Genomic DNA, 6894 nt, shown 5'->3' with positions numbered 1-6894 from the left:
ATATAGCGGCCGCTACATTTTCAGTAGCAGTAGCGGTAGCGGCGCTACATTTAAGCAACTGTAGCGGTAGTGCCCCCTACATATTTAACTAGCGATACGAGGTTTTGCCGCTACAGCGCTACCGCTGCGGCTACATTTATAGATAAAGCCTTTAGATTTGACTTAATAGTTAAAAACCAGCATGATACATATAAATATAATATAATAGCAGTTTTCTATATTCTATTGGAACTCATTTATTGGTAAATGTTATATGACATCCTTCAGATAAAGATGGTGTTCGAGTGCCCGATTCTTGACTACGCTGAATTCTCGTAGCCTACAGCGCATTGAACCCGCAACTCTCAGCTTGAATTTTGCTCTTCTCAAACACCTGACCTCCTAGCTGATTTTGACCAGATGTGTTACACGAAGCTGGGGATCGCACCCACAGCTCACTGCTCCAGTCCTGGTACTCAGAACTGGAACCTCAACCTATCAAGTAACTGCCCCAAAACCGCAATTATACTATAAAATTGTACTTACTTAAATACTTCAAAAGAAATATTGCATGCCAAAACCACTGATATGTAGGAAGGGGTGGAAATAAGTGGGAATAGACCTAATGGTGAGGACCTTGCGTTGGTCGCTCAATACATCTGAGTCACCCTCAATAAAAAAACCTGTAATTACAAGGTTGTGGTCTGACTGTCCCGACAAATCGCCTCAAGAGACAGAGCAAGTTCAGGCTAAGTTCAGAGATTTTTTCATTAGTATGAGGATCCGATACAATTTTCATTCCACTTCCAGTTTGGACAAATCTGCGAGGCGATTGGGCGGCTGAGCGGCGGGTGCACGGCGTCAAGCAGCGATTTGCGGGTTCAAATAATTAGCAAGCTAGTCTATACCATTAGTATTACTATAGTATTCCTATTGCTATATTACACTATGAAATATTATATTATGCTACAATGATTGAATTGCCTTGATCGGAACATGCAGCACGCGATCTCGTCAGCGACGACGTGACTCTAATTCCAAGTGACAGGAAAGTTTTAGAAGCTGTGATCGTGTCTTGTGGAACGCGGATGTTCGAGACCAAGTGTTATGAAAAATCAAGTTATGACTGCCACAAACTTCATAGATGAGTTATGCCCTGTTCAAAAATCGCACATTAATGAAGTTATCAGAACAATTCACTGGTAAATTGGGTAAAACTCATTGGGTAAATTGGGTAAAACTCACAATTGGGTAAAACTCATTATGATATTAAAATTTATCGGGAGGATGAAGTGATGCATCAGACAATGCTTCGTTAATGAGTTGCTTTGCTTCCGGTTTTAACAGTTTAGAAAATGAACGTAAGCCACGTCTTAAAGAAATAATTAAAATTAGCGGTTATCAAAAATTATTCAGGGTTTTATAATTTTTCAATCTGGTACAAATTTGGCTGCGAATCTTAAAATAGGGCTTCAAAATTCAGTAGCAAAATAGTAACATCGTCCTGCTGAGCAAAAAAACATGCAAATATGTGTTTACTCTTTGCATGACACTCAATAGAAGAATTAATTTCCAACAGTTCTTTCTCGCGTCGTAGTTGTCTCGTGAAATTAAGCAACGAATTTTACTGAGCGGGTACCCTTCTTCCACTGTAAAAACCAAGTAACAGTAAGAATAATATAATATACAATTTAAATGATTCCTAACAGAGAAGCGCCCCCGCACTTTTCGAAGCAAGTGACCGAGCCATGTTAATTTCTACTGCAGCACTGAGCACGCACTCTTATTGTGGCTGCCGACTGGCGAGACGGTTAGTGTTGCTCTGGTGGTGGTCGTTGTAGTGTGCAGAGTGTCGCTTTCGCTCTCCATCGTCTCGACTGACTGATCCATGTTCCAGTGATGATGTTTGCAACCAGCCGTTTGAATGACAACGAATACGTTTGATCCATATAATATTGTGTAATAACTTGCTTTAAAATCCTACCCTCACGAGGCTCCACACACATTACTACCCATAGAACATAGATGGTACTGGTAGAAACTTGTTTTCTGAATATCTCAACTAATTTGAAGACATTTCTCACCGATGATTCATCGCTGATTCCTTTTTCCCACAAAATATCTTGTAATCAATATCTTCATTGAGTACAACAGTAAACAAGAAAGAATTCCTCCCACTCAATGGGACCTTGAAATTTAAACAGCGTCGCCTTTCCTGGTTTCGTTGGAAGAACCTTGAAATGCAATGGGTGGCATGAGAGAATCCTTGAGACGCGACGCTCAAGCTTGAACCTTTCTCTCTATCGGGGGAGTGAAAATTGTGACCTTGGATTTTCCTTACTTCACTCCAAGCTGAGTATTATTCTATCATTGATACACTAAATCACAGTCCTACTGTTGCTGGTAGTGGTAGGTACACTTCATTACACTCCGAGTGTCACTGCTACACTTCATCACACTCCGAGTGTCACTGCTACACGTAATATTTTCAGAAGCAAGTTTTTCGTGCGTGGTTTGATTGAGCAGATCTCAATTGCAAACTCAACAGCGTCTTCTGCCATTTTCTTCAGGTACTATCCCATTTGGTTAAGATTATTACAAGCTATTCATTAAAGTTATCTGTAATATGGGTCTATGTTATTATAATTATAAGGGCATGGGTTAAATGCACTTTTTGTAATCAGCACACACTGGGCTTTTTTTTTGCCTGGGCTTACTATACTTATCGGTTGAAAAATGTTAATAAATTTGAATCTTACGACGCATTAGAAGCTTTTATAGCGCAATAGGCAATTGACGGTTCATAATTTCCACGGAAATGAATAATTCTAACGAAATATTAGTTCTTCGTATCAAAAGAACCGTTACAGATTGTATATAAACGATACTTAAAAGATAGTAATTGGCGGGACTGCATTTAACGTCACTTAATCCCTCATGGTTGGAACGTCGATGATATCGTTCGGCGCGGAAGTCGTTACACGTAACGGCGTCCTTGTGACGACGCGAGCGCTTGCTCTGTACAAACGGTATGTACTGCGTGTAAATTTGAAAAAAATATAACTCAGTACTCACTGCAGTGAGAAATAGAGAGCGCATTTTCTCGTCGACGAAAATGCGAAGTCACGGACGGACAGACAGACAGACGGACGGACATGGCGAGCGCAATAGCGCCTTTTTTTCCACAAATGAGAAAAATGTGCTAAAAATAGGACATGGAATATGGAAATTTTAATCAACAATATAATGATATTGCACGAATTACAACAATAATTAATAATAACGGCAATAATAATTTTAAACAAGTACGTAATGTTTTATAGGACTTAAAATGAACAATTAATTACTTACGCCCGGAAATAAAAAATTGCAGAAATAAAACATTGGTACTCTATTGCAATTAGTTCAATAATTACTTATCCGTAATAAACAATCACATTGAGATCTTATGATCGAATTTTGAAATTAATACTGAGTTAAACCTCTCAAAAAAAGGTCACTCATTCGTCCATACATATAAATTAAGTCATTTTTTACAACACTTCTCTTCAACTTCACTTCTTGTTTGATTGCTACAAATCTTGTAATCGATATTTAGCATACTTCTACCTTTCCCATCGATCTGAAATTTTGCACACTTGCATAAAGTTGGAGACAATGCATGCATCAATTGACAGATAATATAAATTTATAAATTAAAATTTTTTATATAAGAAAATTTGAAAAAAATATTAACTTCACTTCTTGTTGTTTGTCTGTCTGCTAGAAATCTTATAATCGATATTTGACACACTTCTACCTTTCCCATCGATCTGAAATTTTGCACACTTGCATAAAGTCAGAGACAATGCTAGTTGAAAGAATAAGTAATTTTGCAAAATTATAAAATTTTAAAAATATAAAAAACTTGAAAATTAATTTATTTTAATCATGAAAATAAAATTAGAAATTCATTGTACATGTGTAACATAAATGACACTGGATTCTATAGAAGTGTTGTCTCTAAAAAGTACTTTTTAAACGCATATTATTTAATATTAAAAAAACTTGATACCTGTACAATATATGAATAAATAAGGTCATAATATCTGACACTTGTTATCGACGTATTTGTACCTAACACTTGTTATCTATGTATTTGTACCTGACACTTGTTATCGACGAAGTTATACTCGAAATTAATTATTGATGTGTGTGGGCGCGTACTACTGAGAAGTGAGAACTGATCTCCTTTAACTGACGCATTATATTCATAATCAAAGACTGGCTTCAAGCAGCTTGCTGCGAAAACATAGCTAACTTTGTGTTTATTATTGATGCCGCAATATAGATATCAAATGCCTGGCATTGAACTTGAATATTACGGATCAATGTGAGTGTGACATAGAGCAAGGAATTATGTCGACAGCCATAAAGAGTTGTGCTCGGAGATATGCTAAAAGTAGGCTTCTGAGAGGCATAATAAACTTATTATGAACTCTATGAGAGATAAGACTCTGCTCTTATAATTTTCATGGAAAAGGTGTAACTGAAGTCAAGGTCAAGGTTTCGTATTAGAGCTGCTGCGCATTGTAAAGATTTATGGTTTATTAATAATTTCTGACACGTCGACCAATATGCAGCAAACTTCTTTATTGAAATGCACCGAAATATTAATTATGTCAATTTGGGTCAATTATAAAAAATATCTTGCATACCATCACGAATAACATGAAATTTATAAGAATCGTATTTATTAACGGCAATGTCTTCCTCCCTGTACCCTTGATGCCATAGGTCATGGAGTACGGCGGGCAATGCAGCACAATGCAATAAACAAATAGTAATATTCATGTAGCTTGCTGATTGTGAGCATACGAGTGTGAAGAGCATAATAACAACAGTGTGAAGAGCATTCAACAGTGAAGAGCATAATAGCATCAGTGTGAAGAGCATACGAGTGCTCAGACACACACTGTCAGACGCGATAGCTTATAATGAACTCACTGTTACGTTTTCAACACAAACACATAATGATTTATGAAAATTTTGACTCGTGGCGCCAGCCGGGCAAAGCCCTGATTGGCCACTATAAGCTGCTCCTTCGATGCAACCTGCACTCAATGAAATGAGTGAGTCTTTTGATACTAAAAGCGATGCTCGTTTTGCCCCCTATGGGTCATTCTGACCCATTTTGACCTGGTAAAAGTGAGTGCTACGCGTGCAAGAAGTGGATCACCATTTGGACAATATTACCCAGTCATTTTTCTGAGCCTAATGAAACTGGGCCTATACTTTCCAAAAAAGTTAAGAGATCGTAAGTTCATCAGCCAATCATTGACGGCCTTTCAGGCAAAATCCACCAATCATAGATAAGAAAATATTGCGTAAGTACTTACGTTCACGTAGCGAGTTTTGAGAGTATGCCCCCGGGGTCATACGTAAACGAGCTTGGAAGCAATCTTATTTTGTCAATTATTTTAACGAAGTTTGGGTCTTAGCGGAGCTCAACATAAGTCCCGGAGCAATCTTTACGTAAAATATAATTTATTTTCGTTTATTCTTTTGGATGGGATAACAATAATTTAAATATTAACGACTCGTACTTAATGTAGCAGAAAATTAAATGAAAAAATTCTAGACCGCTCATGTTTGATATAGCAGAAGAAATCTCAAGTGAAATGAAGTATTATGGATCTATGTTTGAAGTAAAGAGAAAATAAATAAAAAATCAGTAATTTTCAAGACATATAGGTTCCTAGAAATATCTAAAGATATCCGTTGCTAACAGGCTTTATCGTTGGAAGCCGTTCATATTCACTTTCTGTTAAAATACCTAAATCGTTGACATTCGTTATGCAGGAGTAATAATTAATCGGTGACATTCATGTCACGCGGTAATAAGAATTTGCCTGCAATGGTCGATTTCACCGCCAAAGTATTTATGGTGACCTTAGGTTTGCAATTTGTTTTCGTAGCTTGCGATCAAAAAGGATTTTCGGATCAACGTTTGTTGGAACCCGCAAGCCGCTCTTAAATATTTTTCCAGATTAACAATTGTATAGTTCAAGTACGTTACNCTGTCTCTTATACACATCTAGATGTGTATAAGAGACAGCTACCATACAGTGCGAGAACACTTTGCGTTCGTGACCCGCTTTGGTACTTATTTACTATATTTACCTCGGTTACGTTTTCTGACTTCCCGTTGTCTCATGCCGCTATGATCCAATTTTCTTAGCATTACAAATTGACTGTTTGTTACTTTACTTTGCTTTTAGTGTTCAATAAGCAACTCTTAGAAAGTCTATGAAACCGAAGTGAAAAACCTAGTTTTATCTAACCTAAGACATCTTCTATTTATTCAAATTCCAAATTGATTCCAGGATGTTCCTTTAGTCATTTGATATTCGCTCGTAAGTTGAATGGTCGCAAACATATTTATTTTTTTAGGTTTATTAATTATTATACACGAATAAATTATTACACTCTATCCTAATGTGTATTAAAGTGTTTCTTCAGCACACATATTTTACACCTCTTTCGGTGATATATCCTGAGTTTCCCTTCATTTTAGTAGTCTCCATGAGCTATTACGGTATGTAATGTTCGCTCATAACATATAACTAATAATATAATCAGAGCTGGGCAGCGCTACTTTGAAATGTAGCGGCCGCTACCGCTACCGTTACATGCTCTAAATGTAGCGGGCGCTACCGCTATACCGCTACAATCGCTTAAATGTAGCGCCGCTATACCGCTACTGAAAATGTAGCGGCCGCTACATGTAGCGCGCTACTGCCCACCTCTGAATATAATTATATAATATATTGCTCTTGAATAATATTGATCACAATAGAATATATTGCTCCTAAATAATACTGCTCATAATATTTTTGATTTGAATGCGAAAACAGAACTCAAAGTTAGAATTTT

At 37.0% G+C, this 6894-nt stretch overlaps 1 protein-coding gene across 1 annotated transcript in view; it reads left to right on the top strand.

The window, feature by feature from the left end:
* Positions 1-1809: 1809 nt before the first annotated feature.
* The window catches only part of LOC108670996 (solute carrier organic anion transporter family member 74D), a 28012-nt gene continuing 22927 nt past the window's right edge, over positions 1810-6894 (top strand). Inside the window, exon 1 of the mRNA XM_018158482.2 lies at positions 1810-2549. The gene's annotated coding sequence lies outside the window, so the exon portion shown is untranslated. The remainder of the gene's footprint in view (positions 2550-6894) is intronic.

This window comes from Hyalella azteca, unplaced genomic scaffold, assembly GCF_000764305.2.
Source record: "Hyalella azteca isolate HAZT.00-mixed unplaced genomic scaffold, Hazt_2.0.2 contig17505, whole genome shotgun sequence".
Taxonomy (NCBI): domain Eukaryota; kingdom Metazoa; phylum Arthropoda; class Malacostraca; order Amphipoda; family Hyalellidae; genus Hyalella; species Hyalella azteca.
Note: the sequence above shows the minus strand (reverse complement) of the source record. Positions and strands in the feature narration are given on the sequence as shown.